At 38.6% G+C, this 18,037-nt stretch overlaps 1 protein-coding gene across 1 annotated transcript in view; it reads left to right on the top strand.

Moving 5' to 3' along the window:
* Positions 1 to 18,037, top strand: part of PCSK2 (proprotein convertase subtilisin/kexin type 2) — a 244,172-nt gene that overhangs the window by 33,993 nt on the left and 192,142 nt on the right. The window lies entirely within an intron of this gene.

The following is an 18,037-nucleotide window of genomic DNA, read 5'->3' as shown; positions in this document are numbered from 1 at the left end:
CTACCTTGCTTTTAGCCTCTGGGTCTCATTTCCTATTCCCCCTGAGAACTCAAACTGAACTTTCCACAGCCAAACTTACCACCTTAGCAACAAAGCAGCTTCTTTTTCAGTGTCCCCACTCCTCAGTTTTCAGAATAGGAACAGGGGTCAACATTGACTCCTCCCTCTTCCTTCATCCCATAGACCTACAGATTCATTCGATTGACTGGATACTGATTTCTCTCATGCAAGTCACTGAGAGGAAAATTAAAAATCCAGGCAAGTTGCTTTCTGTACATTGAATAACCTCTTCCCAGAACTCTTGGGGGAAGCAGATATAAAGAGGGTCAGACATTTGAATTAAGGGTTTACACATGAGACTCCTTTTGTGCTGATGAGAATTTGGAATCTCATTCTTGTGTTTTTTTCATGGGAACATTTGACTGGGTTTAATTTGGGCTTTAATTAGGAATACAGATGAAACAGACTCCAGAGCTGATCACCAACTGACAGCCCACAAGCAATTTGCCTTTAACTCCTCAACCCAGGGGAGCCTGCGTTCCCTGGAGTAGAAATTCTGCTCTGAGAAGTCACATTAGCTTTACTTTCACAGTCAGATATGAGCTTCTGTGTTCAAGCCTATGTCAGACATTCCTAAACGGGTCTGTTGTAGAAAGTAGCACCAAGACCTAAGAGATAAACTCCCTTTTCCATGTCTTAACTGCCTAGACTTGGCCAACGCGGTACCTGGGAATGCCTTGGGAAGCCCTTGAACAGGGTTCTGCTGGTTTTCTCTGTGAACCCTGGGTGGGTAGTTGCAGACAAAGAGCATCCTGGTCTTGTGACCAGAGTGACAAACTGTGACACTGTTGTTGTTTTCAACAGACCTTAATATCGATTTTTTTTTTTTATGAATAAGACTATTTTGGGTTACCCACATTCTTAGTCTATGCAGATTCATGGTGCCCGAGATCATTCTGGGAGAAACACTAGCAGGGCTGTGGCAGAAGGAAAGATGTTAAAAAGGCTTGGGCTAATAAAGAAAATAGACAACAGTGGAGTTAAGAAAATTCTGCTTCATTCAAAGAGACTTCTTGGGCCCATTAGGCTTATATTTTCATATCTTGGCACTTACTTGAAATGACCTTTGAAATGCTGGTTCTTGAAATATACAGTGATGTTTTCAAGAAAGAAAAAAATCAAATGGGGTGGCTAAGAGGGAGACCATGCACTGGTGATTCTAATCATTGGTCTTCTCCTTAAAATATTGTCTGTTCTAACCAAAAAAGGCAAGCAGTACCCCTTCATTGTCCATTATAAGGGGACTGGTAGTCATCTATTGCTACCTGGTAGTCACCTGCCCTGTCCAGGCAGGAATAGAAGACAGCAAGGAAGCGCTTCAGCTTCTCCTGTACCTGTTTTCTGACTTCTCCTAAAGGACAAATGCCAGGACCATCACCAACAGTGAAGTCATTTTAGGAGTGGAAATACAGCATAAAATATCATGATTTTTTGCAAAAAGAAAAAAATGGCTTGTGATGATTACTGTGTCCCAAAATATTAGATTAAGGCCTGAGTCTTTCCTGCATAATGTTCTTATGGTCATCTAATTTTGGCATCTGCTGATAGCAAAATATGGGGGAACTACTCTAAACAAAAAGCATTGATATTAACCCACGCAAGATGGCAATATAAAGGTTCTGTCCTGTGAGTTTACAGACATCAAACAAAAGGGCAATTGCTACATGTAAGGAAATCTCAATTTCTGGATTTCCAAGTACATTCTAAAAGTCTGCAAAAAAAGGAAAGTAAGTAAAAGCATAGAGAGGCAAGGAGAAGGACCAGGTAGTCAGAAAGGACAGTTGATCCAGGTTTTTATCTCTGGCGTCTGTGCTGCAAGTTACATCAGATGAACCAAGATCTGAAGAGTAAATTATTCAATAATTCTCAGAAGCATGTAGACCTATCACTTTGAATCATGTGACCCCAGCTTCCTCCTTCCTTCTGTCTCAGCATCACTTCCCTGTTGCTAGCACTCACTGTCCTCCAACTTATGAAGAAAACAAAAACACAGAGCATTGCAGTTAAGAGCAGGAGGGTCTAAACTGCTACACGTTCCCAGGGTTAAATCTACCCAGGCAACTTTCTTAGCCAAAGAAGTCACCAAGATATGCCACTAACCCAGGAAATAATAAAACAAAGAGATGGAGGGCCAAGCCTGCTTTTGGTTTTGTTTTGGGCTTAAACAGAACTTAAAGAATGTTTGTCCCTCATTTTACAACTAATATGATATTTAACTGAAAACAAGGAAAAGACTAGAGAGGAGTTATATATACTTTTTGCTCAAGCCAATAAGGTGCTATACTCAGTATATTTATACTCTTCAATATTCAGAACTATTGTTAAGAAAAATAGAGCCTGGTATAGATGTTTTAAAGATGTCTTTTTGTCTTTCTAATTCTTTCTGCTAAAAAGATTGGCAGAATCCTAGGTCACATTATGTAGATGCTAAAAATTTTGTTTTATTTATTCTGGGTATCTTTGCATAGTACAGTTCTGAGTGCATAGTATTGATAGGTGCTCAAAAAGTTAGCTGAATTGATACTGCATTAGGAAAACTCAGTTTTCTGCTCCTGTACCTATCCTTTTCTACTTGTAACACTTCCTTTCTGACACTTCTGGTCACCAAATGTGTGAAGGTTTTGCCCACAGCAAGCAATTCTGGGATATCAACTGTATATCCCATAATTTAACTCAATTCTATCTACCTGGAGATAGCATTAGATCTCTCAGTTTAAGGACCCACTTCTGTGAGACTGTCCTCTCTCTCTCTCTCTCCTTCAGAAGCCAATGGTAACTAGTAGGTTCTCAGGTTACTGACAACTCCGTCTGATTGGTTATAATTTGGAGGTTCACATGACCTCTTCCTTGGAAGCAAATAATTTGCTAGAAAACTCACAGAACTAAGGGAAATGCTTACTTATGTTACTAGTTTATTAAACATATGATAAAGGATGAGTCAAAGGTAAATCTTAAAGCAAGAGATGCTCTTAGTATTCTTAACACTCAGAAAATTACAGGGGGTTCATAATTTTTCCATGGGGTTCAAGTTCATGAAATAGTATCATTCTCATATTTTTATCTGTATTCTAAAATGTGTAGCCATTAGGCGACAGAAATATAGCCTTCCTTTTAACTCCTCTGTTAATACAATCTTAGTTTTGGATGAAGGAAAACAATTACCATTTTATTACTTCCAAGTCTTGTCACCGAGAATCCCAAAAACCAGTCTTTAATTTCCAAAGCCTGATACACTGTGTTCCTGATCAAATTCACCATCATTGTACAATCACTGAAGCAAGAACAATGCGTTTGGAAAGTGTGAGTTATTATAAGTTAAAATAATTTGAAGATAAAATAAGATGAATACAAGCTGGGATGAAATAATAAACTAAGACATGTTTTATCAGCATCAGCGAAAAGAACAAATATTCCCTACCCAGAACCTCAGTGAGATTTGTTAAGCTTTAGTTTAGAGCACTATCATCAAATTCTGAAGCCAAAATGTAATAATGATGGTACAAAGTCTTTGTCACAAATCCCATAAATTCCACCAGTTCTTGAAAAGCTCTGGAGAATAGATTTATTTAAGATAATGTTTGTTTCACAGTTCTGTTGAACCATATTTGTGCATCCAACATAGAAGCATGGAAATAGAATAAATTCAAAAACTTAAGACATCCTTCATTAAACTTCACATACTAGTTATGTGGAGGCCAAATAATTTAATAAAAAATAACCTGTACTTCATTTTTTAAGGAAGTTATATTTGATTTAAGGTTTACCAACATGTATCTCTTTTTCTAAGCCCAATTTGATGAAACTATATGATTTACCTCTTGAAATCACTTCTAAACCAGTTTCGATTTTACAAGTCAGAAACTCCTCTCTGACCACTTAAAATTTTTCTTGTTTCCCTTTCTCAAAGAATGAATGAATTTTTTTTTTGCATTCTTTATAAGGAAGCTGAATCTTTCTATCTCATTCCTCAACCACATGTATTACCATGTCTAATGACTGAAGACAACAGTCACAAGATCCAGTAATGATCTATTGTTGTTCTTTAAGGGTTTGTTCTGAGCATAATTGGGAGTTTTTAAGTCCTCTAAAAATCCACAAAAATTTTACTGGATAAGCTTCAAAAATATCATAAACCCATTCTTTAAAATTAACTGATTATATAAACTCTGAATAATCAGTGACCCAGACTACCTTTGTCCCTGGGACTTAATATAATAACTGACATTGTTCTAGAAGTTGATTTATTATCACGGTTGAAACTTAGGTGGTTGACACCTGAAAATAGCTTGTAATTGCTTGGAGTATATATCCGACATGACACTTTGTACTTTGATGTCTCACTCAGAAAGGGTAATTTAGCCATGATTGGCGAAAACCTTTTACAGTGGTACATAGTCTTGAATCAGAGAGATTAGATGGCATGCAAAGTGTGATCTGAAGATTCCATGAGACTGCCAGAGCAATAATACAGCAATTTATTCACAATCCATATGCACTTTTCTGAAAAGAAAACTGGAACTTCAGCAGTACAAAGCAAACAAAGAAATTCATTTATCCTCTTTTTCTACAAGTTACATTAAATTTTGTCACATTTTCTAAAATCTTGGCTTCCTATCCTTTTAAAACATTAGGCATATTAGTTTTGTCTTTTTATAACAAAAATCCAGACTCATATATACTGTGTCTTTCCTTTGACTTACATTAGATAACTATTTAATTATGTTGATTTAAACATTTAAAGCTGGGGAAGAGAAGGAAAAGCTGGGAGAGAGAAGAACAAGTACCATTATCTTTTACAAAATCTACTTTCAAATGGAAAATGTCATGGAGAAAATAGTCATCCTCCACATTTTTATGGATTTTATCAATCCTTTCTCCAGTGAGTAACTAAGTGGAATTTGGGGTGTCTTCACCTTACCATCACAGTGAGGCATGATAGTTTCTCAACCTGGCAGTTGGATGGAAATTAGATAGTTTAATTAGCTATTTTAAGTGCCTTTAAAAATTAAGTAGGGCCTCCCCGGTGGCTCAGCGGGTTGAGCACAGCACTGTGGAGCTGTCCGCAGCCTCTTCAGTGCGGGTTTGATTCCTGGCCAGAGAGAAACCCACATAGTGGAGCAGACCTCTCCTGTCTCGCCACCTGCTCCCCTCAGCAGTGTATTTCATCAGTCTGCCTGTTCTGCTCCCCGCTCTGGCTCTGGTGAATTCTCTCACCCTCCTGCGCTTCTGACTGTACCCAGTGCTTGTATAAATAAATCTTAAAAAAAAAAAATTAAGTAGCTTAAGTGTCTTGCAAGAATAATTTATACCCAAAGAATATGTTGTTTGTTTTTTATCTTCATATTTGTTAACTCTATAATGGTGAAGTTTGAGGTTTTGAAATACTACTCTAAAAAATATAAAGGGATTCTCCAACTTGTCTTCCAAATGTTCCCTTGAGGGGAGAAAGGAAGCAGATAGGTGTAATTATATTTTACTTATTAATAAAGACGGGCATGGTAAGTTTATTTTAAACATAATGGTAAATACAAGACAAACTTGTATTCTTTTTTTTTTTTAAGATTTATTTTATTCATGCATACAAGAACTGGGGTACAGGCCAGATGCACGGGAGGGTAAGAGGATTCACCAGAGACAGAGTGGGGAGCAGAACAGGCAGACTGACTGAAGCACACTGCTGAGGGGAGCAGCAGGTGAGACAGGAGAGGTCTGCTGCGCCATGTGGCATTCTCGCCGGTGGCCGGGATCGAACCCCCACTGCAGAGGCTGCAGACAGCTTCACCGCGCTGTGCTCAACCGCCTGTGCCACCAGGGGAGGCCCCTAACTTGTATTTCTATAGAATTTCTAATCCAGTGGACATTTGTGTCCTCTATTTCTTCCTTTCATTTCTTCATAGCAAGAGTTGGCTCAACAGGTACTATTTTATCCTGAAATGGAGGGACCAAGAGGCTGATGTATGTTCAGGTTGGGCATGAGTTTGTGAAAACCCAAAAAACTCAGGTCCCTAATGATGACAACTATCTTACTAACCTGGATTTATATCTCCCGATCAGACAAAGGAACAACCTATTTGGAACTGCAATCATATAGGGAAAGGACTGTCCACTAGGCATGGTCACAATAGCTCAATGATTCACAAATAAAGCTGTGCAATGACAGGGATGACCATTGATGGGTTTAAAAGTAGAATGAAATTCCTTTAATTCTTGGGGCCTTAGAGGAAAAGATCAGCCAAAATTTCTAAAAGAGACTCCATTCAGGGGTACCTGTAGCAGGTACATGTAGCAGGTCTACTCCAAATAGAGAAATAAAGTAAACTGGAGGCAGATAGAACTTAGAGTGATATTGAAGCTCATTAAGAAAAGAGAAGATAACCGAGGGGCCTCCCTGATGGCCTAAGGGTTAACTCTCAGTGCTATCACCCTGATGGCCTGAGTTGGATTCTCAGCCAGGAAGCTAACCCACAAAAGGTGTAGCAGGCCTCTCCTGGAGAGTCTCCAGTGGATGGCACCTCAGATGCCTTTTATGGAAACCTGCCTACCATGTCACCTTTATTTCTCACTTCCCTTACTGATTTTACTGTCCCTCTTATGCTTCCTAGCATCAAGCCCACCTGTCTCACCTGCTGCTCCCCTCAGCAGTGTATTTCAGTAAATCTGCCTGTTCTGCTCCCTACTCTGTCTCTGGTGAACCCTCTAACCCCCCACAACTCTGGCCTATAGCCCAGTTATTCCATGCAAAATTAAAATTTGAAAAATAAAGTGAATTAAAAAAAAAAAAGGAAGCACGGGGGTGGGGGGTGGTAGAAAGTGAAAAGATAGAGGAGGCAAGACAGAAATAGGAAAATGTTGTATCTTTTTTAAAAAAATTGGGCCTCCCTGATGGCAAAAGGGGTTAAGACTCACCCAATGAAGCTATCCTTAGCCATTGCAGCACAAGTTCAATCCCCAGTCAGGGAGCTACCCAAATGGCATAGCAGACCTCTCCTGACTCACCCACTACTCCCCTCAACAGTGTATTTCAGTCAGTCTGCCTCTTCTGTTCCCCGCTCTGTCTCTGGTGAATTCTCTCACCCCCACACCTCTGGCCTGTACCCCAGTTCGTGTATGCATAAATAAATCTTTTGAAAGAAATGATTAGTGGAATGTGGGCGAGACACCCACTTGCTGACAACCACCTCAATATCAACTGGACCTTGAGACCCTTTCAGTGGCCTGAACCTTTCTTATTTTGTTCATAGCTGAGCTTTATGTCACAAGGCAGAAACCATATTTCCCGCCCAACATGAAGGGGCCAATAACTCAGAAGTGTGCATAGGGAAGTTACGCCAGTTATTGTTTCTTCCTCCTTCCCTCTGGTTTTCTCTCCCTGTCCCTCTACCCCTCCTTTCCTTTCTTCAAGAAGAGTTTGAACTTGTGCAAACACACACTTTTAGAATGTTCTGTGTGTTTCAGTCTCCAAGAGGAAATTAGTTTTATGAAAAAGTGAAGTATAAATACCAATGAAGACCCAAGAGTTAAATACATGAGGAAGGCCTTTGGGCTCATACCTCTCCATATCCGGTTCACCAGCTAGCACCCCTCTGCATATTAGCGAGGAGTAAACAAGGATACACTCCTCCCACTGTCGTGCTCATGACATTTCTGCAGGAATCAGACCACGAAGAACAGAGAACAGAGAGGATTGCTCAAGGCTTCCTCTGAGTTTAATTTGATAACAATTTTAAGAACAATGTGTGTTGAATGACTCTGCTTTAGTTTGGGTTCTTGCAAGAAAGCAAAGTCTGAGACAAGGACTTGGAAAAGGATAATTTATTTGTGGGATTGATCCTAGGAAGCATAAGAGGGACAGTAAAATCAGTAAGGGAAGTGAGAAATAAAGGTGGCATGTTAGGCAGGTTTCCATAAAGGGCATCTGAGGTGCCATCCACTGGAGACTCTCCAAGGGCTCGTGTAGATGACACTTCAGAGTCATTCCACAGGGAATGAGGATGCCAGATGATTAATGCACCAGCTCTACCTCTCAATTTTGAGCTCACCTGGGATATTAAATCCCTGGCAGTTCTGGGCTACCCTGTGCACAAGCTGAACAAGTCTTGGGATCCGATAGAAATTCCTCAAGGAGAAGTAGAGAGGAGAGGCTTCATACAAGAAGCCATCAACATTTGTTGGTGAACTCAGAGGAAGGTTGAGAGAAGGTGACATCAACTGCTACTGCTACAAACCCTACCCAACAGCTTGTCTATGTTTATCAGGCATCATCTCATTAAACCTCAGAGGTCTTCTGTGAGAAAATGGGAGCTGAGGGAGACTCATGACTTACCTAAATCCTAATGGTTTGTAAGGGGTGTTTACCACTACACAGTGACACCCCATCACTGACTTCTATTTCATAAATTAAATTTCCTTGCTCTTGTGCAAAAAGGGAATTTAGAGTAGGAGGAGATGGAAGGGAACACTGATTCCCAAATCAATGTTGAAACATTAAAACTTTAAAATATAATTTTCCCATTGAAACATATAGACCCCGAGAGGGTAGGTGATGTCTCTGAGGTCACACAGCCATAGTGGATGAACGGAAAGGAAATAATAAAACTCATGACTCCTTTCCATAACAAATGTGGAATAAATGAATGAATGAATAATAAAAGGCTAAATGAGAATTGATATTGCTTATGAATTTGTCATTTTAAAAATTATTCTCACTAATGATTGAGTTCCTTAAATTAAAAATAGTATAGTGAAAAAAAATGAAGCTTATGTAACTTGCATGAATTAAAAAAGTTCAGCTAGAAATGGAAAAGCAAAAAAAGCAGTGGGAATAATAAAGGGTGGACACTTCTGCTTACCATTCTGCTTACCATTCAGAGGATCTGACTGATCCCCTGAAGTGGACATGAATGACAAAAGTCAGCTGAGGATGAAGTTGGCCTCATTTCCCTCAGGGATGTCATAGTGGAAGAATCTTGCCTCTCTGGGTGAGAGACGCCAGCATTTAAAGTTAATACTTTTGATACAAAATATTTCCTAAACAGAAGCCAACTTCTTCATCTGCTGTGTGAACAAGGAGACAGAACCAGATTCCTTTTCAAAGAAAAATTCCACACTTGTAATGTATCAAGACACAATATATTGATTTCTAACTTTCCTAAGAAATTTTCAAAGTTAATTTGAACATGCATAATTTCCACTTTAACCATTTCAGAATTCAATCCCTCCAGTGCCATTCCTCTAACAACAAGTAAACAAAGATGGTGTCTTAGCTTGGGTTTCCTGGAAACAGACTCTGAGATGTGGGTTTCATGAATAAAAGATGTTTGCAAGAATGCTAGTTGTGTATGCTGTCTCACACGATCCCTCATCTTCTCGCCAAAAACACATGTCAAATGCTTCCTGTGCCTGCTATGTCTCTGCTTCCTCTTCTGTGGAAGGGCTCATGAAACTTTATGGGTCCTCCCAGATAACACAGCACAATCACTCTCTTAGGGTCAGCAGATCAGTAACTTTAATTACATCCTCAAAGTCCCTTTACCATGTAATGCAACATAACTCTAAGGATCTGGAGACCACAAGTATCCAAAATTCTTTCTCGAAACTTCACCTGTCTGGAAGAGGGGACATGCCTTCTAGGGTTAACAGATTTTTCTAACACCTTCTAGACCTCTCTCCAGTGCCCCCTCCCACCCACTCACTGCCTTCCTACAGAGCTACCCTGAGCAGAGGGGGAAACACAAATCGGTAGGCCCATGAACTTGCAACTTGGATCACAATTTAAACCCAATCAGTGCAGCTGAGAGACCCACATGGTGGAGTTTCTGAATTGACTTCCCATCCAGTGACCAAATTCCCAGCTCCTGGTATGTCCAGAAGTGGGCACAGTAGGTGTAATCCTTCCATAGGGTATACATTTTAACAGTGACGTTAGCATCAGAAGAAGAAATGGGTTGGGAGAAGAAACAAGGGAGAGATGTCTTCAGTAATGCTGCAACCTTTGGGAAAAACTAAACTACCCTAATTTCCTGGTTTTATTATACAGTAGGGAGTGACTTTCAGTATCTCCTCTAGGCATTACAGATGTGCTTGGCTTCCTGCCTCAAAGAGCTGCTACTAGTGCTATAATTAACTGTTTGTGGGGAACAGGAGAGAATTATTTACTATGGCTTCAGAAAGGCATGGGAAAACTGCTAATGAGTAAGCCTGGTTTTTCCTAAATCTTGTGAGCGCATTTTTAGATGATTACCACTATTCACACTGTCATGTGAACAGTAAAATAGAAGCAGGAACACTCTGGAAGACATAATTCCAGCAAGCACAGAGATCTCTGGGGAGTTTTAACTCTCTGTTAGAGAATTCTAACAAACCTTAGTTTAAAAAAAGCAACAAATAAGAAAGTAGCTTGTATCATTTTTATTTTTCTTACTTTTTTTAAATCCTTGCTTACTTTAACGTAGCAAAGATTTTTTTTATTATTATTATTTTAGATTGATTTATTTAATTATGCAAACACTGGGTACATTCAGAAGCGTGGGAGGGTGAGAGAATTCACCAGAGCCAGAGTAGGGAACGGAATAGGCAGACTTACGAAATTCACTGCTGAGGGGAGCAGTGGGCATGGCAGGAGAGGTCTGCGCGCCATGTGGGACCCTCGCCAGCCAGCCAGGTTCGAACTGGTGCTACAGTGGCTGCGGGCAGCTTTGCAGCCCAGCGCTCAACCGCTGCGCCACGAGTGGAGGCCCACTTGTATCATTTTTATAACTCACAAGATGAAGCCTCTCAAATGGTGAGTTAGCAGAGAGCAAGACTCCATGGCAAAATGTGAAATGTTACTAGGGTGAATTTTTTCTGACCTTTCTGATTTGCTTCCTTCCCCCAAGATGCAAAAGAGAATGACTTTAAATATCTAAAATACCTCTATATCATCTAAAAATGAGCATTTCCTGTATGCGTATTAAACTCACAATATAACTTCCTTCATTATCTAATTGCTTCCTAGTAAATCATTTATTCATTCAACAGGTATTGAATGCAAACTGTATGCTGAGCATTGTTCCAGGTACTGGGATACTACAGGGCACAGGACAAAGTCTTCCTCCCATGAAACTTACATACTACTGGGATTAAAGGAGAGAGACAAAAATCAGATGAATAAAGCAGTTATATGACTGGCAGTGAAGATGTTAAGAGGATAAATAGAGCAGAGTGTGGGGAAGACAGAATGCCAGGCTTAGGGTGGGATGACTTTTCTATGTAATAAAAAGCTCCAGACCTGAAGAAATCCATGTGACTATCTGTAGAAAGGGCATTTCAGGCAAAGGAGTCAGCAAAAGAAAAGAGCTGGTGTTCAGGGTACATTTGATGTTTCTAGAATTTTGTTACAGATCAGAATTTTCCACCATGTCCTAATAAGTAAGCCTGGAAAGATGATCCAAGGAGAAGGGGAAGGAGATGAGGTCAGAGAAGAGCAAAGGAACAAGACTATGGCAGACGTTATAGGTCAGGGTAGAGAGTTTTGGCTTGACTCTGAATTAGATGAGATTTCTCTACCTCTGAGTAAATAAATAATTGACTAGATGGAATAAAGTTGTATATTACGGGGGAGCTGGCAGCACACAAGTGAAAACCAGAGAGATCAATGCAAGGTAATTGCAGCATTCCAGAAGAAAAAGATTGGTGAATTAGGCCAAGGTAGAATCTGATGAAGGTGGTAATAAACAAGTCAGATTGAGGATATATGGTGAAAGTTGAATCTTCAAATATGTTCATGCATTTCTTGATGAATTAGTTAAGAAATGGGAAAGAATAAGAGAAGGTAGAGAGAACACCAAAGTTTTTGGTCTCAGTTATTACAAAATGGAGATAGCATTTATATTAGAACCAAAATGGGGGAGGAGAATTGTGATGGGGAGCGGGGAGGGAATCAAGAGTTTAGTTTTAAGCACATTAATATTTGAGATTAGCATTGACTGTCCAATAAAACAAGCAAAAGTATTTAAAGATTTAGGATAGAGGTGAGAGTTGAAGACATAAGTTAGGCTTCGTATACATGTTGGTAGTATTCAATGCCAATGAAATGAGTGTAGAGGTGGTGCAGGGGGTTAAGCACAGCACTATGAAGCTATCCACAGCCTCTGCAGCATGAGTTCAATCCCCCAGCCAGCCAGGGAGCTACCCAGAGGGCACAGGAGACCTCTTCTATCTCATCCACTGCTCCCTCAGCAGTATCATTCAGTAGATCTGCCTGTTCTGCTCCCCATTCTGTCTCTGATGAGTCCTCTGATGAGCACCTCTGGCCTGTACTCCAGTTCTTGTATGCCATGCAGGACTAGGGCCCAGGACACCTTAAAATTTAGAAATCTGGACGATGACATGGGGTCAGTAAAGGAGACAGAGAAATAAGAAATGATGTAGGAAGAGCACCAGTGGTCAAGTGAAGACTTATCTGGTTAATATGCTGTCCCTCACCCACAGAGGAGTGTTTAGCAGAATAATTTGACTGTCTCTATATTTATTTCAGAAATATCAATAAAGGTTTGTTCAGTTTTTATCACTCTCATCTGTTTTTCCAACCCTAAACCAAAAGGTATTAAAATTCATCGTACACAAACAAGCTCATGAAATAAAAATGACGTCTTGAATTTTATATCCACTAGGTGCTGTTGTCTCTGAGCTGGGAGACATAATTTAAACCAGACAGTCACCTTTGACTCAGAATGGATGAGAATCAAGTTCTTAAAACCTGAAGTCCAACTAGGCAATATCTCAGAACCAAGACCTGATTCTGGGAGCTGTTGGTCAAAGTTACCAGGGAAAGAAAAATCTGAGCTGGGCATGTCTTTTTAATGTTAAGGCACTATAAAATCCATGAAAAAGTTCAAATTTAACTGTAAACCGAAAGGAAAGAAACTTAATCTCCAATTAAGAAAAATAAAAGTCCATGCTGTATTGATCCCATCCTGATCACATTTTTATGAATTGCAGAAAGATAGAGTTCTTAGAATAATTTCCTGTTAAGATGCAAAATCTATCAGAATGTAATTTCTCACTCCTTAAACCACTGCTCTGAAATGACTTTTATTCAGTGCTAGTGCTTAGCTGAGGAAACTATCAATGTTCCTTAATGATTACATAAATAAACAATTAAAATAGGTATATCTATCTCGCTGCTAAATTTTCCTAAGATAATGTTTTGTGAGACAAAGCCAGGTTTGAAGTTAGGCCTAGAAAGGTTTGTTTTTTTGTTTTTTGTTTTTTTTTAAGCACTCTTTGGGAAGTTCTTTGGGTGTTTTTAAATTGGCTTAGCCATTTTCCCTCTATGATCCCCATTGACATGTTTGTGATCACATCTCTACCTATAAACAGTATTCATGCTCTTAAATCCCAGCCCAGGGAATTTTAAAAATGAGTGAAATTGAACTCCTACCATTTCCAGTAGTTTCAAGCACTTGTGGGCTGAAGAGAGGATGAGCGAAACCAGGTTTAGAAGTGAGTAAACAGCAGTTAGAGAAAGAGATTCATGTCTGCATAACAACCCAATTGCTCGAGTTTATCTAAATGGTTTCCCATTATCTCTCCTGAAAATGTTGTCTTTTCCATTTTCTCTATGGCAAATATGTCCCATTTAACAATAAAGAAGTGATTGCCTGAGAGGAAACAGGTAAGACAAAACAATTTTTCCATTTTCCATTTCCCTTGAAGAGAGAGAGCAGCATGTCCCATGTTAAGAATTGCTTAATGGGTGTTAATTTGTAGGAACACATCAAAGAAATGACAAGAAAAAGTCCTCCTAGAGGACTGAAGGAAAGTAAAAAGATTCACATCTATCGTGTGCAAAGAAATGCAAATAATTGTCTATCAGGGAGAAAGGAACATGATTGAGAAAATACAACTTGAGATTGTTTTTGAAACCTAATAACTGGCTCTGACACCAATGCACCCTAGGTCCTTGAACAAATCTCCAAATCGTCAGTCTTCTTAGGTATTTACAGTGGGCAATGTGAACTAGGTAGTCTCCAAAATGCCCTTACTAGTCTTGATATCTGAGATTTCAAGGACAAGACAGAAGTCTCTCGAACTGGTTAATGTCAAAGTCAAGAGTAGATCCAGATCTTACCACTAGTTTGTGATCCTTCCTTTGCGTATCTTGAACCTTATCAGAGAAATAAGATGAAATAAAATGAAAGATGAGGTCAGAGATGCAACGGAACAAGAACATGGAGGACATAATAGGTCAGGGTAAAGAGTTTTGCCTTGACCCTGAATTAGATGGGATTTCTCTACTTCTAAGTAAATAACTAAGACAATTCTTTTGATACATGTTATCACACCACAACCATCACCTAAAACTGCATAGTCCTCTAACACAGTCCATGGGTCTCCTTTATTCCACACCCCTCACTCTCAAATTTGGTAGTCTCAATGCTACATTCAGATTTTTTTTTTAAAGATTTATTTATTTATACAAGAACTGGGTACAGTCGGAAACATGGGAGGGTGAGAGAATTCACCAAAGCCAGAGCGGGGAGCAGAACAGGAAGACTGACGAAGTACACTGCTGAGGGGAGTAGCAGGTGTGGCAGGAGAGGTCTGCATGCCATGTGGGACCCTCGCTGGTGGCCGAGGATTGAACCAGCACTGCAGAGGCTGTGGGCAGCTTTGCAGCCCAGTGCTCAACCACTGCGCTACTGGGGAGGCCCTACATTCAGATTTCTAGGGTTTTGTCCATTCCTTTGTTTTGTTTTTTTATATTTCACATATAAGTGAAATCATCCTTCTGACTTATTTTGTTTAGAATAATCCCCTCCATTTCCATCCATGTTGTCACAAATGTCAAGATTTCATCTTTTTCTGTAGATGAATATTATTCTGTATATTTACTACGTTTTCTTAATTCATTCACCTGTCATTGGGCACTTAGGTCATTTCCAAAATGCAGTTATTGTAAATAGCATACAATTAAAATAGGAATGCATATATCCCAGCGAATCAGTGTTTTTGTAACTTTTGGGTAATATGTAGGAGTGGAATTGCATTTTAAGAAATCTCCACTGTTTTCCAAAAAGGGATATGCCAGGCTACATTTCAAGCAATAACATACATTTCAAGCAATAACTTTTTCTCCATATCCTTGCCAATACTTGTTTCTGGTCTTTAGGATATGGGCCATTCTCACAAGTATGAGGTGATAGATATCTCATTGTGGTATTGATTTACATTTACCTGATGATAAGTGATGATGATTCTTTGTTTTCTTGTTGTTGTGTTGTATTAGTGCTTTGTAGATCTTGGATACTAACCCTTTGTCAGATGTATGATATGCAAATATTTTCCTCTATTTGGTAGGGTGTCTTTTTATATCAATGATAGTTTCTTTCCGGAGCAGAAGCTTTTAATTTTGATATATTCCCATTTGTTTAGTTTTGTTTTTATTGCCCTTTCCATTGTTGTTGAGTCCCCCCAAAATAAAAGAATGTTGGGAATTTTTGCCTATGTTTTCTTCTATGTATTTTATGGTTTCAAGTCTTACATCCAAATCTTTTTGTGCGTAGTATGAGATATTGGTCTAGTTTCATTCTTTGCATGTAGCTGTCCAATTGACCAACACCATTTGCTGAAAAGACTTTCCTTTCTTCATTGTATACTCTTGAAGTCTTTGTCATAAATTTGCTGTCTATATAAGTGTGGGTTTATTTCTGGGCTCTTTATTCTGTTGGTCTGTGTGTCTATTTTTATTCTAATACTATACTTACAATAGTTTAATTAAAAATAGTTTTGTGATATAGTTTGAAGTCTGAGTATATGATAGACTTGTTTTTCTTCCTTGTTAGAATTGCTTTGGCTATTGGAGGTCTTTTGGGGTTCCGTATACATTTAAATTATGCTTGTTCTATTTCTTTGAAGAATGACATTGAAACTTTCATAGGCATTGCACTCAATCTGTATATTGTTTTAGGTAAGATGGCCATGTTAGCAATGCTAATTCTTCCAATCCACAAGCAGAAAATAGCTTTCCATTTTTTATATCTTTTATTTCTTTTAACAATGTCTTACACTATTCATTGTACAGGTCATCCACCGCCTTTGTTAAGCTTATTCCTAGGTATTTATTTCTTTTTAATGGAATTGTTTTCTTGATTTATTTCTCTTCAAATTCAATGTTTGCAAGTAGGAAAGCGACCAATTTCTGTATATTGATTTCGTAGTCCACTACTTTCACTGTACTAGTTAATGTTTCCAGTAGTTTTCAGTGGAATCTTTAGGGTTTTCTATATATTATCATGTGATATGCAAATATTGATAGTTTCACTTCTTCATTTCTAGTTTAGTTTGCTTTATATTTTTCTTTGTACTAATTGCTCTAGCCAGGACTTACAATACTATGTTGAACAGTAGTAGGGAGATTGACCATCCTTGTACCTGATCATAATAGAAACACTTTCAGTCTTTCAGTATGATGTTGTCTATGGTTTTGTCACATATGGTCCTTATTATTTTGAGGTATGTTCCTTATATCCCCATTTTTAAGAGTTTTAATCATACATGGATGTTGAATCATCTCAAATGCTTTCTTTCCATTTACCAATATGGTAGTGTGATTTTTAGCTTTCCTTTTGTTTATGTGGTGGATTAGATTGATTTGTGGATGTTGAAACATCCTTGTGTCCTTGGAAGAAATCTCACTTGTTCGGGATGCATGATCCTTTTAATGTATTTTTTGAATTTGGTTTGGAAAGATTTTGTTGAGACTTTTTGCATCTATGTTTATCCAGGTATATTGGTCTTTAGTTTTCTTTTGTGTGATGTCCCTGTCTGCTTTTTGTATCAAAATATTGGTCTCATAAAAAGTATTTGGAAGCATTCCCTTCCTCAATATTTTTGAAGGCTTCAGATGGATAGGTATTAGGTTATCTGTGAAAGTTTAGTATTATTTACTAGTGAAAACATCTGGTCCTGGCCTTTTGTTGTTTGGGAAACTTTGATTACTGTTTCAATTTCCTTGCTTGTAATTGGTTTATTTATGGTCTCTGTTTCTTCCTGGTTTAGTCTTGGAAAATGGTGTTTCTTTAAAAAAAAAAATATTCAAAATCAGGGGGGAAGCAATTGTATGGGGAATATAACCATAATGAAAATGCATACATGGTGCAAAGATGAAAAATGATTTACGAATTATATAAAATAAAATATTTAAAAATGAAAAAATATATAGGTTTTTTTTTCATGTTATTATACTTCTTGAAAATGTTTTCATTAGAAAAACTGATTTGTAAATGTAATAGAAATTCTCACAATGTAAGTGATTGTGTGCTGATGCGATCATTAAATGAATCTTTGTCTTTGAAAAAAAAATATTTGTTTATGTATGCATACAAGAGCTGGGGTAGAGGCCAGAGATGTGGGGGTGAAAGGATTCACCAGAGACAGAGTGGGGAGCAGAACAGGCAGATTGCCTGAAATACATTACTGAAGGGAGCAGCGGGCAGAGATAGGAGAGGTCTGCTGAACCATGTGGTGAGCTCCGTGGCCAGGGATCAAACTTGTGCTGCAGTGGCTGTGGATAGCTTCATAGTGCTGAGACTTAACCCCTTGGCCACCAGGGAGTCCCAAAAGTTGTATGTTTCTAAAATTTTTTTATTTCTTCTAGACTATCTAGTAGCTCTAAAGAAGTTCATAATAGTCTCTTAGGATCCTCTGTAGTTCTAAGATGTCTTTTTTAACTTCTCACTCATTTCTGATTCTATAAATTAGAGTTTTCTCTCTTTCTTCCTGTCAGTCTAGCTAACGGTTTGTACTTCTTGTCTATTTTTTTTCAAAGAACCAAACTTGGTTCCATTGATCTTTTGGACTGTGTTTTTGATTTCTGAAATGGGTTGGTTTTTTTCTTAATATTTATTTTTATTTATACAAGAACTGGGGTACAGGTCAGAGATGCGGGGGGGTGAGAGGATTCACCAGATACAGAGTGGGGAGCAGAACAGACAGA

This window comes from Talpa occidentalis, unplaced genomic scaffold (genome assembly GCF_014898055.3).
Source record: "Talpa occidentalis isolate TD23 unplaced genomic scaffold, MPIMG_talOcc4v2.1 talOcc4.10, whole genome shotgun sequence".
In the NCBI taxonomy this organism is placed as follows: Eukaryota; Metazoa; Chordata; class Mammalia; order Eulipotyphla; family Talpidae; genus Talpa; species Talpa occidentalis.
This window is presented reverse-complemented; position numbering and strand designations above follow the sequence as displayed.